This window comes from Salmo salar, chromosome 01, assembly GCF_965601325.2.
Source record: "Salmo salar chromosome 01, fSalSal1, whole genome shotgun sequence".
NCBI lineage: Eukaryota > Metazoa > Chordata > Actinopteri > Salmoniformes > Salmonidae > Salmo > Salmo salar.
The window spans coordinates 136,964,895-136,977,573 of NC_138291.1; the positions used below are offsets into that span (position 1 = coordinate 136,964,895).

Below are 12,679 nucleotides of genomic sequence, written 5' to 3' on the forward strand. Positions count from 1 at the left end.
CTCAACTCCATGGGCACCAGAGCGGGAGTGCTGGGAGATGGTTCCGACAGAGCCCCCTCAGGACGTCCACGGATGTCCAGCAGGTTATCCAACCGGATGGACAGATCCACCAGTTGGTCAAAGGTGATGGTGGCATCCCTGCAGGCCAACTCCCGTCGGACATCCTCACGCAGGCTGCATCGATAGTGGTCGATGAGGGCCCTGTCGTTCCATCTTGCTCCGGCGGCCAAGGTCCGGAACTCCAGCGCAAAATCCTGTGCGCTCCTCATCCTCTGCCTCAAATGGAAGAGTCGTTCCCCCGCCGCTCTACCTTTGGGCAGATGGTCAAAGACGGCCCGGAAGCAGCGGGTGAACTCCTCGAAGTGGTCCAACGCCGCGTCTTCCTCTCCCCACACGGCGTTTGCTCACTCCAGAGCTCTCCCTGAGAGGCATGAGACGAGGGCGGATACTCTCTCCCTTCCTGAGGGAGCTGGGTGAACGGTGGCCAGGTATAGGTCCAGTTGTAAAAGGAACCCCTGGCACTGTGCGGCCGTCCCATCATACTCCCTGGGAAGGGAGAGACGCATCCCACTGGAGCTGGATCCGGACGGGACGGGTAGAGGTAACCCCGGTTGCACTGGTCGAGGCACTGGAGAGACTTCCTGTCTCTCCCAGCGGTCCATGGTCTGGACAACGCGATCCATCATGGCACCGAGATGATGTAGCATTGCCGCGAGTTCCTGGACGCGCTCCTCGACTCCTCTGACCGGGGTACAAGCTCCTGCTAACTCCGTGGTAGGTGAACATTTCGGTCAGGTGTGTGCATACTGGTAGCAAAGTCAGGTGCAGGAGAGCAGAGATTTGTGAACAGGCGCACAATTTATTGAGGCAAAAGGGCAAAACGTGCAAAACAGTCACAAGAATTATGTTTAACAATAAACTTCTTCGTGAAATACCCCGGAAAAAACAAACCAGTCTGGCGCGTCAACAAATAACACGTAACACAAACAATCTTTCACAAAGACATGATGGGGAACAGAGGAATAAATACATGTAGATTGATTGGGGATTGAAAACCAGGTGTGCAGGGAACAAGACAAAACAAATGGATACATGAAAAATGGAGCAGTGATGGCTAGAAAGCCGGTGACGTCGACCGCTGAACGCCACCCGAACAAGGAGAGGAGCCGACTTCGGCGGAAGTCGTGACACATGGAAAGAGCAGGTGTTCCTAATGTTTTGTACACTCAATGTATATAGGCCTACTGTATATTATAGGCTACAGTAGGCTACTAAATAAACTTTCCAGAGGCACACGGACTCACCGAATGATGAAGATGAAGCCATAGGCTACTCACCAGTGATGGCCGATGCACTCCTTGTGGCAATAGCCTACATGGGGCGGCAGGTAGCCTAGTGGTTAGAGTGTTGGACTAGTAACCAGAGTGTTGGACTAGTAACCAGAAGGTTGCTAGATTGAATCCCCGAGCTGACAAGGAAAACAATCTGTTGTTCTGCCCCTGAACAAAGCAGTTAAGCCACTGTTCCTAGGTTCCTAGGTTGTTGTAAACATGGTCCCGTGTGGCTCAGTTGGTAGAGCATGGTGTTTGCAACGCCAGGGTTGTGGGTTCGATTCCCACGGGGGACCAGTACGGGAAAAAAGTCGCTCTGGATAAGAGTGTCTGCTAAATGTAAGATTTCTTTCTTAACTGATTTGCCTCGTTAAATAAAAGTAACATTTTTTTTGCCTATCTCAAGATAAGCTACTTTGAAAAACAATGCTACTGTTCGCTCAAGATTGGGAGTTGCTGAGAAAAAATGGTTTCCATTGGTTCTACAGACAGATTAGCAATCTCTTTTCAGCATGAGGCATTTGCTTTCTAAACTGTTTTATTTACATTGAAAAATAACGTGCTAATTGAGAGGAGGAAGTTGGTTTTAACCGCCATCCTCTTGCGTGGTCATGCTGGAATGGCACGTGGTATTTGTCTAAGTGTATGCTTTTATTAAACACATTATTTCCTCTTGCCAAGCATTTAGTTTGCAACAGCACAGGTTTGTATGAACCTTGCCGTCTGCCACTCAGACCTCGGCAACAATGTTGCAAATTATGAATTTGATCTTCCCCCTGCCATAGAGAGCTAACGGTGTCGGACGTCAGCTAGCCATTTTCATGACCAGGCAAAATCATGCAGCCACATCAGTAATATGGATATAAATATCAATGCAAAAAAGCAAAAACAAATTCAAATGAAATGTTAGCTGTCATTTCAGAGTTTGATGTGAATAGGTTAGCTTTTGTTAGCTGTTGTTTTCTAAAATACCCATTACACTGAAATAGTGATAGAAGCCTCAAGGTTCTTTGTCTTCACTGGGTACACTGAACAAAAACATAAATTCAACATGCAACAATTTCAAAGATTTTACTGAATTACAGTTCATATAAGGAAATCAGTCAATTGAAATAAATAAATTAGGTCCTAATCTATGGATTTCACATGACTGGGAATACAGATATGCATCTGTTGGTCACAGATACCTTGAGAAAAAAGATAGGGGCGTGGATCAGAAAGCCAGTCAGTATCTGGTATGATCACCATTTGCCTCATGCAGTGTGACAAATCTCCTTCGCATAGAGGTGATCAGGCTGTTGATTGTGGCCTGTCAATATTTTCCCACTCCTCTTCAATGTCTGTGCAAAGTGGCTGGATATTGGCGGGAACTGGGACATGCTGTCGTACACGTCGATCGAGAGCATCCCAAACATGCTGGTGATGGTGGCGGATGAATGGCACAACAATGGGCCTAAGGATCTCGTCACGGTATCTCTGTGCATTCAAATTGCCATTGAGAAAATGCAATTGTGTTTGTTGTCCGTAGCTTATGCCTGCTCATACCATAACCCCACCGCCACCATGGGGCACTCTGTTCACAACTTTGACATCAACAAACCTCTCACCCACACGACGCCATGTCTGCCATCTGCCCGGTACAGTTGAAACTGGGATTCATCCGCGAAGCGCACACTTCTCAAAGGTGAGCATTTTCCCACTGAAGTCAGTTACAACGCCGAACTGCAGTCCGGTCAAGACCCTGGTGAGGACAACGAGTACGCAGATGAGCTTCCCCGAGATGGTTTCTGACAGTTTGTGCAGAAATTCTTTGGTTATGCGAACACACATTTTCATCAGCTGTCCAGGTGGCTGGTCTCAGACGATAGCGCAGGAGAAAAAGTCGGATGTGGAGGTCCTGGGCTGGCGTGGTTACACGTGGTCTGCGGTTGTGAGGCCGGTTGGACGTACTGCCAATTTCTCTAAAACAATGTTGGAGCTTATGGTAGAGAAATGAACATTCAATTCTCTGGCAACAGCTCTGGTGGACATTCCTGCAGTCAGCATGCCAATTTCAAGCACCCCCAAAACTAGAGACATCTGTGGCATTGTGTTGTGTGACAAAACTGCACATTTCATAGTGGCCTTTTATTGTCCCCAGCACAAGGTGCACCTGTGTAATGATCATGCTGTTTAATCCGCTTCTTGTTATGCCACACCTGTCCGGTGGATAGATTATCTTGGCAAATGACAAATGCTCACTAACATGGATGTAAACAAAGTTGTGCACACAATTTGAGAGAAATTATATTTTTGTGTTTTTCGAACATTCCTGGGATCTTTTATTGCAGCTCATGAAACATTGGACCAACACTTTACATGTTGAGATCATATTTTTTTTAAGGTTTTTTAATCCGTCCTAGTTGGATAACTATCGTCCCATATCTAAACTGCCTGCACTGGCAAAAGTTTGGGAAAAACTGGTGAACTCACAGTTCAAAGACTTTCTTTATACTCAGTTTCACTGTATCTCAATTCCAGTCGCTTTTTTAGAGCCAAGCATAGTATAATTACTGCTGTAAGTAAGGTTGTAGGTGATATTGTAGATGCTCAGTACAAGAAAAATCACTGTATTTTACTTTTTATTGACTTATCGAAGGCCTTCGACAGTGTTGACCATGCCCTGCTGTTGTATAGACTAAAAAAGGTTGGTTTATGTGTTGATGCATTGGATTGGTTCCAAAACTACCTTTTTGACAGAACACAGTGTGTAGCTCAGGAGGGTATGAAATCTGAGTTTCGAAGGCCTCCAAAAGGAGTTCCCCAGGGCTCAATATTAGGTCCGATCCTTTTTACACTGTATATAAATTATATAGGGAAGACTGTTGACTCTGCAAATCTCCATCTGTATGCTGATGACACAATTATTTATTCTAATATTGAGAAGGCTTTTCAGGACTTACAGTTGGCCTTTGATGTTATTCAAAGGCAGCTTTTCCAATTGAAGCTTGTGCTTAATGAAAGGAAAAGTTTATGGTTTTCTCTTCCCTGAAAGTTAACAGATGGAGTCACTTGCAGACTTTAACTATAACAAGCCAGCAAATTGATAGGGTCACCTCCTATAAGTATCTTGGGATTTGGTTAGATGAAAAGTTGAATTTTAAACAGCACATTGATACCTTGACCAAGAAACTGAAGTTGAAATTGGGTTTCTATTACGGGAACTAATCTTGCTTTCAATATTAGTCAGAAAATATCTTGTTCAAAGCCCTTTTTAATCAGTGCTGGATTATGGTGATATTGTCTATATGCAGGCCTCAGCAAGTCCCTTGAAAACTCTGGACACAGTGTATCATGGTGCTTTAAGATTCATTACCAATGCTAGATCCCTTATCCATCACTGTGATTTGTATGCTATGGTGCAATGGACCTCTCTTTCCACCAGGAGGCTAAAGCACTGGTACACTTTTGTGTACAAAGCATTGATGGGACAACTACCTTTGTATCTCTGTTCTTTACTGACCAAATCAGTCTCTCAATATGGTCTTCGTTCACAGTCGCTGCTGTCCTTGTCTGTTCCTAAGGCTAGAACTGAGATGGGGAAACAATATTTTTCACACAATGCCCCTTCATCCTGGAACATGCTTTAGAAGATTTTAAAGTTAGAGGAGTTAGTGTCTTTGCCTGTTTTTAAGACTCTGATCGACAAGACTGTTTGTGACAACTGAAGTTGTTTCTAAGCTTCAATTGTATCTTTAACTTGTGACACTTTGTCTTTTGTGTGTATTCTGTATTTTTCTGTAATGTTTTATGGACACGCTGCTATTTCCCTGTTTTGCCTTCTTGCCAGGTCGCCCTCGCAAAAGAGGTTTCTAACCTAAATGGGTTATACCTGGTAAAATAATGGTAAAAAAAAAATATAAAAAATATAGAACCCCAAAGAACGTTTTTTCTAAGAGTAAACAGGCATCCAAAATGAGTACAGGCACAGCACATATTTGAGTCCAAGTCAAGCACTGGAATATGATGAAATTACTAAAGCTGTAAGAGTAACAGTTTTATTATTTATCAGCTGTCACATAAAGGTTTCACCACTAGAGAGCAGTCTACACATACTGTACAAGAAAGACATCTGAGGCAAGCCACTGATCAACTGTCTGCTGACATAGGCAAGTTCAACATTGTAGCCGACTTTAAAGGCAAGGCGAGACTGACTAATCTACAAATCAACATGCAACATACATAACTGCTCATTATTATTTGTAGATCAGACAGTCGGTCACAATTTACCCATGATACATCACGGTTTTGATGCTATCGACCACGGCCAATGTCTGCCATCACAAGAAGAGAGAGAGAGACACACACACTGACCCAGCTAACAATTCTAGGGAGAGCGAAAGTTTTTGTAATGTTACCCCTGTTTGAGTGTCCAGTTTTCCATTAGTTAGGGGAACATTCTATCTATGTTAGCAAAAACTTTCTGAGAACCTTTTAGCATTTTTGAACATTCCCTTAATGTAAAACAGAACATACCCAGAACATGGTTGCCATGTTCTCAGAATATACAATATTCATTTTCTAGACATGTTCTAGAAATGCTCCTCCAAAAAATATAGTTCCATTAAACATCACGACTTGTTACTGTTACCAAGCCAATCAAGGCCCTGACTGATCCACTCATAGCTTTCTGTCTGTTGGTAAGGTTAGTGATACTCACACACTGGTTTTAACCTAGTGTACAGTGTGTTCAACATACATATTTGACATACATGATAACATTGCGCATGTTCATTTATACAGTATTTATTTTTCAACAGTCTACACCTGGGATTTCAACTCATAACCTCTTGGTTCACGGTACACCGATCTTCCTGCCACACCACCATGTCTGTGTCAAGTACTGGTTAATGAACATCAATATCCCAGTCCTTTCACTGCTTGCGTGACTGAGAAGTATGACGTGTAGTTCAGTGCTGTTTAACCAAATGTAGGTGATTCCATTATAAATGAACATAAAGAAAACAAAGGGGGGGGGGGGGGGGGATAATTAACTATCAGCCATCAAGTTAGCCCTCAACAGCTTCAACTACAGCCCCCAAACCTCTTTAGGTAATAACTGGATGGTCTTTTTCACCATCTAGATATCACCAAGATATTTGATTAAAAAAAATAAATGTCCAACTTTGGCACAAGGTACATCTATAATGCTACTTTTGTGACAATAACCATATCAATCCTGTGATTGTTTTTATTTAACTTTTGGGGCAATATAATTTCTTTCATCATTTCATTCTTTACAGATAGCTATCAATTACTAACCATTGAGTCAGATTCAACTTTGTCCTCAAAATGTAGTGCTCGAATACTTTTTATCATGGAATTATCAGAGGGTTTGATCATTGAAAACAAAGAACCCTGTGTGAATCAACTCAAGTTGAATGTATCATTTTGATGCTAAGAAATTATGAAAAAAATAAAAATACCTTTGGTGACCTCTGCCTGCCAAATCCTTCTGTAACAACATCACATTCTGAATCAACACCACATTCTGAACCAACGCCACATGTATCTATGATGACAACAGTTAACTGAGATAAGTCATGTCAGTGTATTGTTACAAGAAAAAAGCAATTACATCAACAATACACTGTAGTTTAACCTCTTATGGCTAGGGGGCAGTATTTTCACAGCTGGATAAAAAACGTACCCGATTTAATCTGGTTACTAATCCTACCCAGTAACTAGAATATGCATATACTTATTATATATGGATAGAAAACACCCTAAAGTTTCTAAAACTGTTTGAATGGTGTCTGTGAGTATAACAGAACTCAAATGGCAGGTCAAAACCTGAGAGATTCCTTTACAGGAAGTGGCCTGTATGACCATTTCTGGAACTTCTTTGCCATCTCTATCTTTTACAAAGGATCTCTGCTCTAACGTGACACTTCCTACGTCGTCCATAGGCGCTCAGAGCCCGGGAAAAACCTGAATGTCGTCATCCCAGCCCCAGGCTGAAACACATTATCGCCTTTCTCAAGTGGCCGATCAAGGGACTGTGGGCTTAGGCGCGTGACCTGGCCGCCCCCGTCTTTGTGATTTTTTCCTCTGTTTGCCGAAAAGGAGATTCCCGGTCGGAATATTATCGCTTTTCTACGAGAAAAATGGCATACAAATTGATTTTAAACAGCGGTTGACATGCTTCGAAGTACGGTAATGGAATATTTAGATTTTTTTTGTCACGAATTGCGCCATGCGCACGACCCTTCTTTACCATTCGGATAGTGTCTGGGACGCATGAACAAAACGTCGCTATTCGGATATAACGATGGATTATTTTGGACCAACCCAACATTTGTTATTGAAGTGGCAGTCCTGGGAGTGCATTCTGACGAAGACAACAAAAGGTAATCAAACTTTTATAATAGTAAATCTGATATTGGTGAGTGCTAAACTTGCCGGGTGTCTAAATAGCTAGCCCGTGATGGCTGGGCTATGTACTTAGAATATTGCAAAATGTGCTTTCACCAAAAAGCTATTTTAAAATCGGACATATCGAGTGCATAGAGGAGTTCTGTATCTATAATTCTTAAAATAATTGTTATGCTTTTTGTGAACGTTTATCGTGAGTAATTTAGTAAATTGTTAGCAAATTCCTCCGGAAGATTGCGGGGGGTATGCTAGTTCTGAACGTCACATGCTAATGTAAAAAGCTGTTTTTTGATATAAATATGAACTTGATTGAACAAAACATGCATGTATTGTATAACATAATGTCCTAGGTGTGTCATCTGATGAAGATCATCAAAGGTTAGTGCTGCATTTAGCTGTCTTCTGGGTTTTTGTGACATTATATGCTAGCTTGAAAAATGGGTGTCTGATTATTTCTGGCTTGGTACTCTGCTGACATAATCTAATGTTTTGCTTTCGCTGTAAAGCCTTTTTGAAATCGGACAGTGTAGTTAGATAAAGGAGAGTCTTGTCTTTAAAATGCTGTGAAATAGTCATATGTTTGAAAAATTGAAGTTTTTGTATTTTTGAGGAATTTGTAATTCGCGCCACGCCTATCATTGGATATTGGAGCAGGTGTTCCGCTAGCGGAACGTCTAGATGTATTAACATAACAATATCAACCCTGTGTATGTCAAATTTAGGAATAAAAAGGTAGGAACTATGAACGCTTCAACTTCAGAGTAAAATTATGTCTAGCTGTCACTTTGAACCATGGATAAAATAAAGCATAAAGTATTGGATTAATAAAGGAATTAACAAGTGGCAGAAAGATGTACGGTGATGATTGGAGAATGAAAAATGTATAATTTTGGGCGGGAATCCAGCAAGACAGTTGAAAACAACAATACCTAGAGTTTTTGCTGCTCTTCCCTCAGACTTATTTGCCTGTACGATTTTAAGACCAGACTTGGTGCCAGCCTCTTTTGAAAAATAAAGCCTTATAATAATAGAGCACGGGACAACCATCGTAATTAAAAGGTCAATGATGCTACTCCAGTTAAATCCTTCAACAATAAAACATTATTTAAAACACCTCCTGGGTACCTGTACATTTGCAGAGTCATTTACAATAGCAGCACTGTATACGATACAACACCACCAGGTAATAGATATACAACGCATAATTAAGTGATAAACCCTGAGATGCCGGTATTTGGAGGATATATTGGCACCGGTGTTAGGCCTGAGACGAAGTCGAGAGCCGACAAACCATGGTAATATATCCTCCAAACACCAACTTCGAGAGCATTATCACTTTTCTACAACGGGTTAATTTATTCATACTATTTCCTCCTTCCACAAGATATAGTCCCGACTCAAATCTATGGTTGCTTCCCAAGCCGGCTGGTCGTTCGTTCTATCGGTTTGGTTGCCAGAGACGCGCTCCAGTCGTTCAGTCTTTTGGACGAGACCCAGTCGTTTGTCATAAATGTCCCATAGCCATACTGGCTGGCAAGGTTCTTATCCCTTGCTTGCTAGCCAGCCAGCCAGCTACGATTAACTTAGTCACGTCAAACAGTGCAGCCAGAATAACAACAGTAGCTGCATTTGCATTTGTTTAAGCAGTTTTTTTGTGACATTTTCAGATACATCCATAACAATGAGCTAATGAGGTGTGATTTTGCCTGGCATAGAAAATGTACTAGCTGCACTTCATTTGACATTTCTTTGTATATATCCATAAAAATGAAACGTCGGAGAGACAGACAGCAAGGTTTATAGTTGAAAACTAAAGTGTAAAAGAAATGTGAGATAATGTCTACATGCTTTTTATAGTAGAGATCAAGTTTATAAATTGCCTGGCTGGGCTGATGAGACAGTTGATTCTGCTGCCAGATGGAATAGAGTAAATAGGCATTTTAATGTCATAGATTTAGCCAGTGATAACTTGTGGAATAGACACTGGTTGGAATGCGGTTTTAACCAATCAGCATTCAGGATTAGACCCACCAGTAGTATAATTCTTGATATTGTTATTTTAGAGTGGTACAACAAGGGATCACACACATCAACATAGCGGTCACTAGATATCAAGACCAAATTGCCCAAAGATGAAGAAAGAATTACATAACCAATGTAGAGAAAACATTCACAGGAATATTTCCCAAAAACTTAGGATGATTCCATTACTGCTACTGTCGCTACTGGTATCACAATCAGCCCCACCAGGGGATCTTCCACAGCCAGAGAAGGTGAGCAGGTTGGTGGAGTGATGAGCTGCTTGAAGTGAGAGATGGAGATGATCACCAGTATGTTAAAAAATACTGTAACTGCTGAAATCAATAAGAAGATGTACAGTGTTATGTAAATAGATGTCGATAGCAACACCTTTCAGCAAGAAGAGTTTAGGTCTTCAAAACAGTATTGAGCATCTTTGTGTTCGTCCATTTGTAATAAAGGGTAAAATGCTGCGGACCTTCTCCTGCTTGGTCCTGTGCGTGACCCTGTCAGGTCAGCCTTCTGACAAACTCTGAGCTCTGCCTCTCTATTTATCCCTGAGTGATTAACAGACACTGCCGTCCTCAGACTCTCTCTGCACACACACACAACAAAAACATAAACATGTGAGCAAACCATTGAACAAACAACACATCATTTGTGAAACCATAATGTGAAGTATGATAGGATGTGATTTTGCTGTGCTCACCTAGCCTGTCCTTCAGCCTTACTGATAGCTGGTTTAAGGACCGATGCCGGGAAATGAGAAGCAGGTACGGCGAGTCAACAATTATTCAGGAACAGCGTCAGTACACGGGTAAACAACGACAAACGACAATTAATGCTGGAGCAGGGAACAGAGCGGGTAACCAGACAGATATAGGGAAGGTAATGACAGAGGTGATTGAGTCCAGGTGAGTCCAGTAATCGCTGATGCGCGTGACGGGGGGGGGGAGGCTGGCGTGCGTAATGATGGCGGAAGTGCTCAATGCGGGGGAGCCTGCGCCAGGAGGGAAGAGCGGGAGCAGGAGTAACAGTTAGAGATGAGAAAAAAAGTACATTTTCTCCAAGTCTGATCATTTGAATGGGGAAATAATTGTATGGATGATGTTTTGGTCACTCAAATGCAATTCTTTTGGTGATGTTAGTGCAAGGATGTTAGGAAGTGTTGTATTGCAAATATTTTGCAAATGTTTTCAATCTCGCAAACGCAAACTAATCATAAAACAGGGAGCAGCCTACACACAACAGCTGGCCGGACCAGCTAGTTTTCCTCTACTTCAGGGGCTCTTAAACTTTTTCAGCCTGGGACCCAAATTAAAAATTCTGGGTTTTCCTGGGACCCAAGCTTAGGAAAATATGCAACAATAAATAAATATCGGTACATTTCATTATGCCTAAAACAAATGCAATATAGACAAAAACAAATAACAATGACATTAAATATCCATATAAATATCTATTCATGTTTATTTTCCACCATTAAACACACTCTTACATATCTGTCTAGGTTGGAACTGTTGCTATTAAAATACAATAAATCCTTTTCATTCTGAATTGGAATAAACTGATTGATCACGTCACACAGATGTACAACAGAACAAACACACAGGCTCAGTTTTTGACAGTACAACCCTAAGTAACAGTACAGATGAAAAATGATCAGGCCTACTGTACATATTACTGTAGAAATTATTGTAGTAGACCAGAAAACAAACAAACAAACAAACAAACAAACAAACAAACACACACACACACACACACACACAGTCCTAATGAGAGGTGTGTGGCTGGTTGAAGTTATCTACAAGCATGTATATTCTGGGCTCCGTTTTTGCAAGTGTAACACTGAGGTCATACTCAGCCTTCAAACTGTTTCTGTACTTGTTTTTTTTAAGTACGCCAGAGTTGAGAACCCTGACTCGCATAGGTGCCAGCCTGGACCAGAACATCTACTGCTTTCTCAGTCAGGTAGGAGACCGCTTCCAGCTGTAGATGAACAACCCAGAACGAGTGTGTTTGCCTCAAAAAGCATCTTGCTTCAATCAGTTTATTCCAGTTAAGAATAAAAAAATATGATTGTATTTTAACAGCAACAGTTCCAACCTAGACTAGTTTTAAACAATAATTTCTACAGTAAGATGTACAGTAGGCCTGATAAATTTTAATCTTCATCTGTAACGTTACTGTTACTAGGGTTGCACTATCAGTAGCTAGCTTGCTTTGGCGAATGTTAGCTATTAGCTGTGTACAAGGCCAGGGGATTGTTTGAAAGAGAAACTCACATCTACTACGATGAGAGTTAGGTAGTACTCACTTATTTATTTTTATCATCACCTGTTAGAAACGACAACAAAGCCTTGCTATCTGACTTACTTTTCCACTGTCGAAGCACTGTTTCCTGTAGCATTCTGCCCTGTTCTCAAATAACTCCCTGGGTTTACCATCATGCTGAGGATGTTTGGTCAGGACACGTCGTTTTAGTAATTCGTTCGTTTTGAGAGACTCGTTACTAAGCATTTCCCCGCACAAAACATATTGTGGTCGCTCCTCGTTATAAGTTTGTGTGAAAGAGAGAAAAACGAATCGCTGTATATGGGTTTCATGACAATTGAGTTCAGTCAGAACTTGTTGCTAGCATAAGTCCATTTTGATGACAGCGGTGATTGCGAGTGGGAATGACAAGTCAGCCGCAGACAGCGCGTCATCTGCTGCTGAACGACAGCGCCGCATCGAGTGTGTCGCGGAGTGATCTTTAAGAAAACTACAGAAAAAAGATCCGGTAAACCGCCAACACACGGGCATCTCCCTCTCACACTCGCGCTGCTGCCAAACTAAGCAGAGACCGCTGCTATGGGGGGTGATAAGGGACATATATAAGCCTGGGCAACCGTACCACCTGACATGACTTGATT

At 41.8% G+C, this 12,679-nt stretch overlaps 1 protein-coding gene across 1 annotated transcript in view; it reads right to left on the reverse strand.

The window, feature by feature from the left end:
- Nucleotides 1–12,478, reverse strand: part of rc3h2 (ring finger and CCCH-type domains 2) — a 41,013-nt gene extending 28,535 nt beyond the window's left edge. Inside the window, exon 1 of the mRNA XM_082978827.1 lies at nt 12,141–12,478. The gene's annotated coding sequence lies outside the window, so the exon portion shown is untranslated. The remainder of the gene's footprint in view (nt 1–12,140) is intronic.
- Nucleotides 12,479–12,679: the final 201 nt, after the last annotated feature.